The sequence below is a fragment of the Colossoma macropomum genome, unplaced genomic scaffold, assembly GCF_904425465.1.
Source record: "Colossoma macropomum unplaced genomic scaffold, Colossoma_macropomum, whole genome shotgun sequence".
NCBI classification, from domain to species: domain Eukaryota; kingdom Metazoa; phylum Chordata; class Actinopteri; order Characiformes; family Serrasalmidae; genus Colossoma; species Colossoma macropomum.
In genome coordinates this window covers 26,779-39,970 of record NW_023495547.1, presented here as the reverse complement: position 1 = coordinate 39,970, position 13,192 = coordinate 26,779, and the positions used below count along the sequence as shown (strand labels likewise).

At 38.3% G+C, this 13,192-nt stretch overlaps 1 long non-coding RNA gene across 1 annotated transcript; it reads left to right on the top strand.

Annotated features, from left to right (window-relative positions):
* The first annotated feature begins 5,540 nt into the window (after positions 1-5,540).
* Positions 5,541-9,988, top strand: LOC118802377. The gene is made up of 3 exons (XR_005006659.1): positions 5,541-5,616; positions 8,900-9,039; positions 9,472-9,988. It is a non-coding gene; the product is annotated as an uncharacterized LOC118802377 (long non-coding RNA).
* Positions 9,989-13,192: the final 3,204 nt, after the last annotated feature.

Genomic DNA, 13,192 nt, shown 5'->3' with positions numbered 1-13,192 from the left:
GCTTTTTCAGAATATATGAATATATTCAGAGAAGCTCAAGATGACCTATGTTTAGTTTCCAAAAGGAAACTGTAGCAGACATGCATTTCATCTCAACAAACATTTATTTTTTTTCCGCACCCAAGAAAGAAAGAATTAAAACCGGTGCACTAGCCAGGTTGAACAAGTTAAAAAAATTTTTTGCAGAGCTAAGCAGAATGTGTTTCCTGCAGTGTCCTCAGTCTGGAGTCAGTGTGCAGTATTAAAGTCAAACAGCTGTGCAGCTCAGTGTGAATGTGGGACACATGGGGTTTGTCCCAGTTGACTGCCAAATTGTGGAGAACTGCACGGGTGATCCTGATGTTGTTTGCCCTCTGTGAGCTGGTTCACAGTCCGATGGTAAGGCAAGCAAAGCAGCTCTTTCTTGTGGCTTCTGTTGAGCTGTAGCTCTGTGGGGGAAGTGGCCTTTTGAAAAAACGCTGGCAATTGTTTTGGGAAGTGGGCAGGATCACAGGCCAAAACACAAATAAGACTTCCGCTCTGGACCAGAAATTTCAAATGAGAAAATACTGGCTGTAGCACTGTTGTCAGAAAAGCCAGTATTTCGATTTAGCATGTTTCCTTAATCTGTGGTGACATATCATGATCATTTTAGGATTTATTACAGTAAAATATATTACATATTGTTCCTTGAAGGATAAGAACAAAAAGGCTACCCTATGCGAGGACCTCCAGAAAGCGTACACTGAGGGCCAACAATGTCTACAATGTTTGTGTCCTAGAGTCGCAGAAGTTATAGTACAGTTATAATGAAATACTGGAGATAACGACTTGTGTTATATAGTATATTGGTATATTAGTATATTTACTGACACAACCAAGACAAGAATGACAACTGTTTACAAAAATTACAATTTAAACCATGATGATATTTTAAAAAGTGAGGCAGCAGACCTTGAGCACTGGGTAGTAAGCAAAATTTCTTTGGGTGACATCACCATAGTGAACCATCAGCACACATACCTTGATTGGTGGAAACTAAGAACCATCTCAAAATTATGAAATAGCTATCTTAGACATCAGGTGATGTATTCATAACCATTTACCCTTCTGTAAGGCGTTTAGAGAAATGAACTGCTATGGACATCTGGGGCCATATTACAGAAACTTCTTGAGTCTGAAATCTTACCTTATCTGCTTAGTGACCATGACAACTTCAGTTAGGACTGGATTTAGGACAGAAGCTATTACAGAACAATAGTTCTTAAGTTCATAATCTTATCCTAACTCCAGATAAGAAAACAGTATTACAGAAACATCCTAACTTTAAGATAAACCCCAGAGGTGTCTTAACTTTTATTTTAACTGTAGGTTTTTATTGTTTTATACAGTGATAGGCAGCACAGTTCACTATAACTAGCATAATAACGCTACATTTATCTACACAGAAAACATTGTAAGGGTGTTTTTTTTCTAAAAGTGTTTTAAAAGGCTAGATGTTGCAGACTACTCTGCAGCGTGTTTATGTTTCACTGTGCGTGTATGGTCGGTTGCTAGGTAAAAGATGTGACAGTTGATTGTTGGCTTTGATCGAGTAAGTTAAGATTTCTTAACTTGAGATAAGATGCTGTAAGATAAGATTCCTAAATCAAGATAAGATTTGCTTCTGTAATACGAATTTGTGAAAAATCTTATCTTGACCTTGCCGATCTTAAGTTAAGACAAAAAGTTAGGAAGTTTCTGTAAGGCCCCTGGTTCCTATCATCACCACTGTGAACAATTCTGATTTAGTAAGTTTCAGGAATCTTTTTTCTGGTTTTTAATTTTTATTAAGTTCATTAGTAGCTTCTAAATTCTCGCGTATGTATGTATGACAACTTATGTTTGAGCTACAAAATTCCATTTTGTGCTAAAAGTAAGTGTACAGCCCAGATTACATTGTTTTATGAAAGTAAATAAAACACTTATCGGCATGCATTTCAGGTCTGTTCAAGATATTTGCTACTACTAGAAACAGAGGTCCTCATCTTTCACAGAGAAAGCCTATCTCGGCTTAGTCCTTTAATAAATATTAAAATTAAAATTACTTTTACTATCTACCAAAAAATCTCACAGCCAGCTCCTTTGTCATTACTCTTCCCAAATTCTGTGCACAGCACTAGGTCTATTATTTTTATTTTCCTTATATAGTGTGCAGTGTATGAGGATAGTTCTGTGAATTTAATTAAAACATTCCATAAAGCCTGTTAAACATCATGGAGGAAGATACCTTGGCCTGCTATGGCATTTTAAAAAATCTAAGCGAATAATGTGCTTTATTTTTTAGTCTTGCCTTAAACCAAACCATGTATACAATAGCTTTAAAGAAGCAGTGTGTAAGATTTAGGGGGATCTATTAGCAGAAATGGAATATAGTATACAAATCCGTTTCCATTAGTGTATAATTGTTTTGTTTTCTTTAACTTTCATTGGCATAAAAGTGGATCCTCTTCCTATAGATACTCAACCAAATGCCAAACACTAGCTGTAGAGAGTGCCTGTTGTGTTTTGCATTTTTACTTTGAAGCAGCAGCTTGGATTTGGTGGTGCTACAGCACCGGCTGGAAGACGCAGTAAGAAGAATCCTTTTCGAAATGTCCTACTGTAGTGCACATTTATGGGTAGCTCTATACATAAAACTCTAAGTAGGATATTTTGACATCTTAAATCTACTCTTTAAAGAAAGTACAAGGATTAAAACTATGAGGCTGCTTCCTATTCCTCATCTCCTTGTTAGAATATTCCCGTTGCACCTTAAATGGTGCAGTAGTTACTTTCTGGCACTGACATTCAGCTTCTTATTCACCAATTTGTTGTTTGAATATTCTTGGTCCACCTTAAATGGAAGTAATTATAATGCCCCAGGTGCCAGAATGTAACTGCAGGACCATTTAAGGTGGAACGGTAAAATTCGAACGAGTAGCTGGCGAATGCTCTTATTAGAAAATGTTACCAGGATTAAAAGAATCAATAGGATATTTTAATAGCCTAAATCAGCTTATCAGGTGGGTTTTTAGTAATATTAAACTGAGCATGTACTGAATTACAATTAAAAACACAATAAAACACTTTTATGTGTAAATTCACTTGTTGTAACACAGTTATTACACTGTAATAATGATTTTCTGATTAGGATAAATTTTACGAATTCTGGTGAATCATTTTGTGTTGTGAGAACTTTGAGAACCCACATTTTGACAAGTAGAGGGTCATACTTATTATTTAGCACAGGAAAAGCAAGTGAGGCTGAGGCCTCATTGTCAAAAAAGAGAAAACACAGAAGCGAAACGCAATCTGCAAACTCATCTCTCGCAATTAGGTTTAGTTTAAACCGCAAGTGCTCTTTAAATCGCAGCTTCTAAGGACACAGAAATGGAACCTGTGTGACTCGTTCAGGTTTAAAACCATGCTAAACTCTGTATTGCAGCTAAGCTGAAGACCACTCACAGGTATGAAAGGCAGGCAACATTGGTGAAGTGTTGTATGTAATCTTCAGCATCTGAAGGCATTTAATGCACACTTCCTGAGAACTTTTCAACAAATGAAAAGTTCTTTCTCCTTCATACATAATGCAGATTCCTAGTGAATGTGTGAAGTGATGGTTGCTGTTTTCTATGCACTGTGAAGCTCCTCTCAATGTCTGTATCACTAAAATTGAAATTTTACATGAACTCTTTTACAGAAATAATACTGTTTTACTGAAATTACAAATATGGTTTATTTAACCGACAAGAACAGATTAATTCTATGTTCAGTAGTCATGAGTTGGAATGAAGAGATGTTTGGGGTTTGGGAGGGGAGAAAATGTTTTAATTGTAAAATTGTGTAGTTCTCACATTTCTTCAAGACCATTTCTTCAAGACCAAGATGCATGTTTGATGTATTGTTGCAGAAACTGGCATTTGAGCCATAAAAATAACACTAAATCTAAAAATTAAATGTGCACAGTTATTGTGAATTTCTGGGAAGTTGTTTCATAATACTTCAGTAACCTAACATAAGATATGGTTCAGGAAGTGCATTGAACATAGTCATGTCCATAAGTATTTGGACAGTGACACATTTTTGAAATGATGCAGTCAAGATGTGATTGAAGTGTAGACTTTCAGCTTAAATTCAAGGGGTTTAAACAAAAATATTGCATTAGCCATTTAGGAATTGCTGCCACTTTTTACACAGTCCCTCCATTTCCATTTTATTTAATTATAAATATAAGTATTATTTTTAATACTTGGATCAAAATCCTTTGCTGTCAATGACAGCCTGAAATCTGGAACCCATGGCCATCACCAAATGCTGAATTTCCTCCATTGAGATTCTTTGCCAGGCCTTTACTGCACCTCTTTTCAGTTGCTGCTTGTTATGGGTGCATATTCAACAAGGTTGAGGTCAGGTGACTTTTTAAGAACATTCCATTTCTTTGCCTTAAGAAGGTTTTGGGTTGCTTTTGCAGTATGTTTTGGGTCATTATCCATGTGTACTGTGATGCCCCATACTAGCAGTTTTGCAGCATTTAACTGAATCTGAGCAGAACGTAGAGCTCTGTTCACTTTAGAGTTCATCGTATTACCTCTATCAGCAGTCACATCATCAATAAACACCAGTGACCGAGTTCGCATAACACTGCCTCCACCATGTTTGACAGATGATGTGGTATGCTTCAGATCGTAAAGCCCTTCCTTTGCTTCTCCATACTCTTCCCATCATTCTGGAACAAGTTATTCTTGGTTTCATCTGTCCAAAGAATCGTGTTCCAGGACTAGGCAGGCTCTTTTAGATGTTTTCTGGCAAAGTCTAATCTGGCCTTTCTGTTCTTGAGTGTTACCAGTGGTTTGCATCTTAAGATAAACTCACTGTATTTACATCAACCTCCTCTAAAATGTCATTGACTAGACTAGATGCTATGACAGGGTTTCTCTTCACCACAGAAAGAATTCTGCTATCGTCCACTTTAGTTGTCTTTCCTGATCTTCCAGGCCTTTTGGTGTTGCTGAGCTCAACGGTACATTCCTTCTTTAAGAATGTACCACATTGTTGATTTGGCCACTCCTGAAGTTTTGTTTTATCAGCCGAATGATGGCCCCCGTCACTTCACAGCTACCAAATGTATATTCAACACTTGGAATAAACTCCAGACCTTTTATCCCCTGGTCATGAAACAATGAGGAAATGAAACTGCTTGTCAGTCAACTGTGCAATTATTTTTAATTTTTTCTGTTAAAAAGGAACAACTAAAAATGGCTGTAATTCCTAAATTGTTGATGCAACATTGTGGTTAAAACTGAAAGTCTACACTTAAATCACATCCTGTCTTCTTCATTTCAAATCCATTATGGTGGTGTACAGATGCAAAATTACAAAAATTGTGTCACTGTCCAAATACTTATGGAACACGCTCTGTTTGCCTACGTTGAACAGCCTTGTATGAACAGATGTGTTCCAGCGTGTGCCTTTTTCTGCAGTAAAGTTTTGCTTAATGTGGAGTTTGCGTACAGCTTTTGACTTTATATTTCATGTCTCCTAGGTCAAATACGTCAGGGAGCTGCGCCTGTTTTGCCACATCTACAATTCTTTTTCAGCAAACCACCATTCTGTCAGGTACTGTCATACGACCACCAGCATTTCACTTCTGGATTTATTTAACACACCTGATGCATCACATGAGCAGTTCATTAGTTAATGGGTTGAATCATGTGTGCCGTTGTCATGCCTGGTACAACCTCGCAGACTGAAATGGACTTCATTTCCCAAGCTCCCTTGGGAGATCACGTGACTTGGAACTTCCCTTTGGAATCGGAGTCCGAAGTGGACTCCATTACCCAAGAGCCAAGCAGGGGTCATGTGACTTCTGACACATTCTCACACACCTGTCAGAGATCTCAGCCTCCTGAGTATTAACTGGTTTCACCTGTGTGCCTAGTCATGTGTTTAGTCAGAGTAGTATATAAGCCCGGGCTTTAGCGAGTATCAGTGCGAGGTATTGCTTCCCTGAGAACATACTGAGTGTTATTTCTGATTGCATGATTCTGTTTTTGGACCATTGCTTCGTTTTTGACTCTGTCTTTTACCTGTTTCCTTTTGTACTGTTGCCTGGTATTTTGGATCTGTGTTTTGACTGTTTTGCCTGCCTTTTTGACCTCGTCTTTTGTCTTGCCCTATTGTTTTGTTCGTCTCATGATATGATCACTTTCGTGATCTTTTTGCACTTCTCGGTTTTGACCCACATCTGTGTTTTGACTATGTTTTTGCCTAGTGTTAATAAAACCAATCTTGTCAGGTTTATCCGCACGCGTCTGGATTCTGCTGAATGGTTACAGCCATACCTGCTGTACACATACCATAAAATCTCATGTTAGCCTAGGAAACAGATACTAATTTTTGTCCTCCTTTAAAGAGGCTAGCCTCAATACACAAAACACAAAAAGACACAAAAATTGCAATAGAATTTTTCAGTGTATTTATTTGTTTTATTTTATTTTGTTTATTTTATTTTTAACAAACAGCTCAAATTTAGCATCAGGCCACTTTGCAGCACTGTCTAAAAAACAGGAAATAATCCCAAAATAAATTTTGTAGCTTTCCAGTCTTTTAGTCCAATATGGTTACTTTTTTTGATAAATTTGGCATATTTTCACGAAAATTAATTTTAAAAATAGTTCCATAATTTCTCAAGAAGTGATCAAATGGGTCAATATCTCGACAAATCACCATCAACATTTTAAGTAGCACCTCACCACAAAACACAAAGAGTGTGTGCTAAGAGAATCCATTACATTTCAATGGGAAGCCAGTCTGTATTAGAACAACAGAGTTTCCCTGAGTTTCTTCTTTTTTGTCTTTTTCACACTTATGTTCCAACACACATATGCTATATGGACAAAAGTGTCTTGACACCTACATGTTACACCTACAGGAGCTTTTATGACATCCCATTCATCCATAGGCTCCATAATATGGAGTCAATGCCCCTTTTCCAGCTAAAACCCTTTGGCATTGTGCAATTTGATCTTAGGCTTGTGTGTAGCTGCTCGGCCATGGAAACCCATCTCATGAAGCTCCTGATACACAGTTCTTTTGTCGACATTGCTTCAATCATCTTTGATTAGTTTCAGACCACCGGATTGCCCTTGTCCAGAAATTATTTGTGTGGTGGTCCATTCTCAGCACATTTGACTTGGCCAATCAGATAGCATTCTGTGTACAGCTTGATAATTGTAATCCACTTTCATGGCGTCTCCGACTAAAAGAAATTTCACCACCCTAACCACTAAAGAAAGGGGGTAATACTCATCTAGTTCTAGCATAAAGGTCAAGAAAAGCAGTGACAGTGAAACTGCATAGACCAGTCTGAGAATAGCTGCTATTCTAAAACTCCCCTGAAAAAATTGTGATGTTTTCCACATGCGCTCACCGGATCAGGGTTATGGTTTTCCTGCCAAATAAGTCTTGTTTGAAAGTGCAGTCGTGGGAAGTGGAGATTTAAAGTCACCTTGTAAAGTCATTCCTTTTTTAGCCATCATACTCTACAGTCACTGAGAAAGCTAATATAGCTCTGCCTAGCTATCTAGAAACTATCTAATATATGCCGTTAGTGTTTGATTGAAGCAAACATGTTATTTGAATTCATGAAAAAAATAAAATGATTGTAACACCAGCTGCCACATTCCAGTTCAATAAATCAGTTTTGAGAAGTTAGAGTTTATAGGAAAATGTTGTGTTCACCATTTTCATAGACTTGAATTTGAGCCCATTCAGTCAAAAGAGCATTTGTGAGGTCAGGCACTGATGTTGGACAAGAAGTCCTGGTATGTAATCGCTGTTCCAATTAATTCCAAAAATGATAATCAGTGGGGAGTGAGGTCAGCACTCAGTGGCCCTGCTCTGTCAGTCTGCGTGGTCAACTGCTTTGTGGCTGAGCTATTGTTGCTCCTAGATGCTTCCATTTCACAATAACAGCACTTACAGCTGACCAGGGCAGAGGTTTCACAGACTGACTCGGGATAAAGGTGGCATCATATGACAGTGCCATGTTTATAGTCATTCAACTTAAAACCCATTCTACTGCCAGTGTTTTTCCATTGAGATTACATGGCGATGTGCTTAATTGTATATACTTTTTAGCAACAGGTGTGTCTAAAACACCTGAAGCCAATAATTGGGTGGGGTCCACATACTTTTGGTCTATGTTAGTTTCAGTGCAAGCAGCAAACTAAACGACAACTGTAGGTGCATGCATGTCAGATGCCAGAGATAAAATCTGAAATCTGTGCGAAGGTTTGGATCACCCCCTTCACCTAAGCACTGTAAACATGTAAATACACTTACAACATTTAAAAACACAAAAAACATGATTCTGTGTGTATGCAGTGCGTATATTATAACAGACTAAATCAGGACCCCCAAAAGCCAGACTTTCAGTTAGCAGCAAGCTAATACATGACAGTAGTGTAAGAATGTAGTGAACACATTAAAGCATGCTATTTGAAGTTATAAAATAATAATAACAGTGATACCAACACGTTTCAGTCAATCTAATCAAATATGAGATCAAATGGCACAAAATACCACATTATACTGTAATACTGTGCGTGTGTGTGTCTGTACTTTATAACAGACAAAATCTGGACATGACTTGAAAAGACTCCCTGCAAAAGCTTGAGTATAATTCGAACATTGCTTTTTAGGCCACATTTTAAAAAGACTGGAGAACTTCGACCTTCTAGCGAAAAGACTAGCAGTATATAAAATGAGTTTGTTTCAGATTTTGTCTGTTGTGACTGCTTTAGAAGTCAGGGTAATCAGCTACATTTACAACAGATTGATTTTTCCCTTCTTCTTCTTCTTCTTCTTCTTTTTCCTTTTGTTCTTCTTCTTCTTCAAGTTGTTCTGACAGAGGGCTTTATTCTAAAACATTTTCCAGCCAAACTGAGTCATGGGAAACAAGAGAACTAAGACAGTGGAGGACAGTACTGACAGTGATGGCAGCTATAATGAACGGCGTCTAGACTTTGCTGATGAAGGGTTAGTGTAATTATTCATGTATTCGCTGAATTTAGTTCCAACCTGGCAAAGCGATTGGTTGAGAGGCATTCAGTGAGAGTCAATAGCTCCTGATGATAGCACTCTGACCACATTATTAAAAAATCTTTGAAATTTCTTTAAAATCACTCTTCCTAATTAATTAGTGACATTAGTAACATTTTTTCCCCAAAAAAAACAAAACAATAACAATAACAAATGTGATCAGCTGCATCATCTGACCTGGAAATTATTTATAAATCACTTGTAAAGTCTATTGTGTACAAAAATACTAGTGACTGATGATGAAATACTGATGATGATTAAATGCAAATGTCGGCTGATTGAATGGTCAGCAGCATGAAAGATTGTTATGCTGTGTGTTAATGGTGCCAATTTTTATTTTTATTTTATTTTTTTCTTTGTTCATGATAGAGAACTTTCTGATGACCTCCTCGACTGCAGCAAAGAGTTCATAAAACTTTATGAACAACATCAGCCTAAACTTCAACAAATCAACCAGCTGTCAGCGTACAATGAGGAGTTTTCTGATGAATTCAGCAGAACAACTGAAGTCATGAGAAGAGCAGTAACTGGACTTTTAGGTGCAGCTTTAGTTGGTGTTCTGATTACCTTCATTGCTTGTGCTTCTTTGTTATGACAGGATCATTGGTTCTGGTAGTAGTTCTGGCATTGATATTGACAAAAAACACTGGATAGGGCAGACACTATGAGGTGGACACTGAGACTTCAGCAGCATCAGGTATGGCATGGGCAGTGGGTGTAACGGGCAGTGGTATGTGTAGTGGGTGTTTTAGGGGGTGCAAGTATGTCTCTGTGTGTGTGTGTGTGTGTTAGTGGGTATGAAATCAGCAGCTACTAGTAGTACCTGAAGTAGAAAGACTCCCATTTAATAAAAACAAACAAAAAGAGAAGAAGCTCCTACAGGAGGTGAAGAAGACTCTGAAAGGGGTCAACGCAACAGCTACTAGAGTCATCATCCCGCTGAACAACATCTGTTACCATGATGAGAAGATACTGCAATATCACAACAAAGAAGCTTTCAGAAAGCATGCAGAAAGCTTTTTTTTTTTTTTCTGACCGAAGATACCACAACACTTACATAAGTTGAAATACTGTGCGAGAAAATGAACTGGAATCAGATGCAGAAAAACAATTAAGAAAAACAAATACTCATTTACAGAAGACCTTAAATGAAATGGGGACTTTTAATTTAAAAGTAAAGAGGGTGCTTATACCAAAACTCAGTGAGTACTTTAAATAGCTGAGAGAAACACCTCAAAGAGTAGTAATGAATTAAAAACTGGTTAAAAGAAGGTAAAGTTGGAGTAAATAAGATCCCCAGACAAAAAAAAATTGTCACCTTGTGTATAAAGTGGTAGTAATTTTAGGCTCCTGCAGATGCTGTTGCACCATGATGGTCGGGCTGCAAATACCTGTAGGGTGTGTGATGGGATTCATAGATTGAGAAAAGGTGGTACAATGCAGTGAATGTCTCATTTGATGTGTGGAAAATGGGTTGCAAAGCAGATGTTAATGATTGGCAAAAAGTGATTGCATTTGGGTGTGCCAAAGGCCATAGTGTGAAGGAAGTAGCTGAATTAGCAGGTGTATCGAAGTGTATGGTCATACGGGTCTACAAGCAGTTGCAAAAATCCCAGTCTACAGGAACTTCTCGTCAGAATTGTGGTCGAAAGATGAAACTAATGGACATGGACTGCCGTCCAGAATTGCTTCTAGAAGTCAATGCAGGTCCTTCACAACCAATTTTCTGAAAGAACACTCCACAGTGAACTGCATCCAGAGTGGCAGGTTTTGCCTTTCGCTCATCATCTTACCAAGGAGCAAAACATTCCTATCCCTGTATTCCAAGATGACAATTCTCACACGCACATGACAATTTTTTGACATGCACAGGACAGCAAATTTGACTGATTGGCATGATGAACATTCAGGAGCATCCACACATCTGGACTGGCCCACAAAATCCCCAGATTTGAATCCTCTTGAAAATCTGTGGGACTACCTGGAACAACGAGTAAGATGCAGCTGTTATTCATGGTCTTGGAGGTATTACATGCTATTAGATACATTTCAGTCACAGGTGACTAATTTTTTGTCTGGTGAGCTTATGTTATTAGTTGGAAAACTACTTGGGTAATTACTTTGAGTTTGGGAATTACTTAATTGAGACTGATTACTGTGTGTTCAGTTAGTGCACTTTTACCCATCTTTCTGTGTACCGTCTAAGGAAACAGGTCTGCATTAATTTACATGCATTTCATGGTTAAATTTCTTTTTACTTTTTTGACAGTTAAACAGCCAAACAGTCTCTTACTCAGTTAAAGACACAAACAAGCACAAAAACAGTCAGAGAGATTGAGGAGTAATTGTATTTTCATCATCTGTATTAGATCAGTGTTCCGTATCCCAGGCTTACACAACCGTTTACCTCCAAAACTGTGCCAAAACCGTTTTTATTTACGAGCTAGCTAACAGGTTTATGAGTTAGCTAACAGGTTTCTCAGTGTGGAGCTTGACAGAGATGTCAAAAACAGCCAGTTTGGGAGGAAGTAGTAAATAGATGCTAAGCCTAAAAAGTGGTGCTATAGCCATTTTTTTTCAATTCATATTAGTACAGTGCAAAAATGAACATGAACCTGGCATTTGAGGGCTCCTCTGGTGGTGTTCCACATGACGCTACAGCGCTGTGTCGCACAGCGTCATGTAGCAAAGGCCTTTTACGAGTGTACACCATTAGTAATCGGCCATAATGTGTGTAGATAAGCACAGGTTGAAGCGTAGTTGTTACTGAAAGAGAAGAAAGCTGAAATAAGAACAAAGCTACTACCTAAACCTACATTCACACCGGCAGCCACACGATGTGACAAAGTGGCCGGAGGTCATTCATTTTCAAAGAGAGCTGGCGAGTTCCAGAGACAGGAGGCGCCGCGAACATCAGCGACACAAAGTGTGCGGAGTCGGTGATGCAACAAAGTTGAGTGGAGTTAAACCAGAGAACTTGTAGAGAGGAGAAACACCACTCTGCAATGTCTTCCGGGTTTCCCAAACACTAGAGGGAGCCCCTAAACGAGTCCAAAATGAATTGGTTGATATGGAGCATTTGAGCAAAATCATAGTTTATAAATGCTTAAACATTTTGAATGTAAAAGAATTCGATAATTTCCAGAACACAGAACAACATAAAACATTTTAACACTGCTGTTATATTTTTAAGAGCTCTTAAACTCGAGCTATAGGAGTTTAAAACAGCACCTCATGTATGTCCATGACGTCTGTGAGCGCGAACAGCCTTCTGCTGCCCAAAACCCGTTTGCTGTAGAAAAAAGGAAATATATAGGTAAGATTTCTTTACTTTGTGAAGTGAAATACATCCTTCTACTTTCTGCTTTCTTTGATGCATTCTGGGCAAGGGTTTAGAAACTATTTTTTATTGTTTTATTGTTTACTCCCATTCATTTACTCCCATTCATTGAGGACTCCCTCGCGGACGCCCTCTGCTGTTAAGCAGTCCTGTTTTTCTTACAACTGGGGGACATAGCAAGTGGCCAGGCTCCTTATAAACCGGCTCCGGTTAAACTTTATGCAAATAAGGAGCGAAGTGATTACCAATAGGAATTGAGCTTTGAGCAGTGGAGTATGTGCTTTATCTCCTCCACTGTTAAACGGTACACTCTGTTTTTGGTTCCTAGATAATTGTTCCTACCACATGTGAAATAATGGCGATGGTGTTTTCGCTGCAAATAGACAATAATTGCAAAGACCAAACACTGTTTTCCTCACAAACTGACTGCACAGACACAGAGATTAAATAAAAATAAGCACATAAGCGATTTCTCACTAGGATTTTTATTTTTAGCGGAAATGTATATGATTTGTGTTTGGCGTCAGTGAAACTATGGCAACCGATGGTCCACTCCAGTTCAGAAACACCCACAGGCAATGAGCGATCAGTGATTTGGGCGACAGGAGGCAAAAAAGTCATTGCCGGTGTGAATGCAGGGTAATGCAGGGTAAGGCTACCGAAATGCCTGCTCTGTTCACCTACCTCATCTGTTTACCTACCTTGTCTGTTCCTCTTTTCTTTGGGGAATATCTCAGTATGTTTATTTTA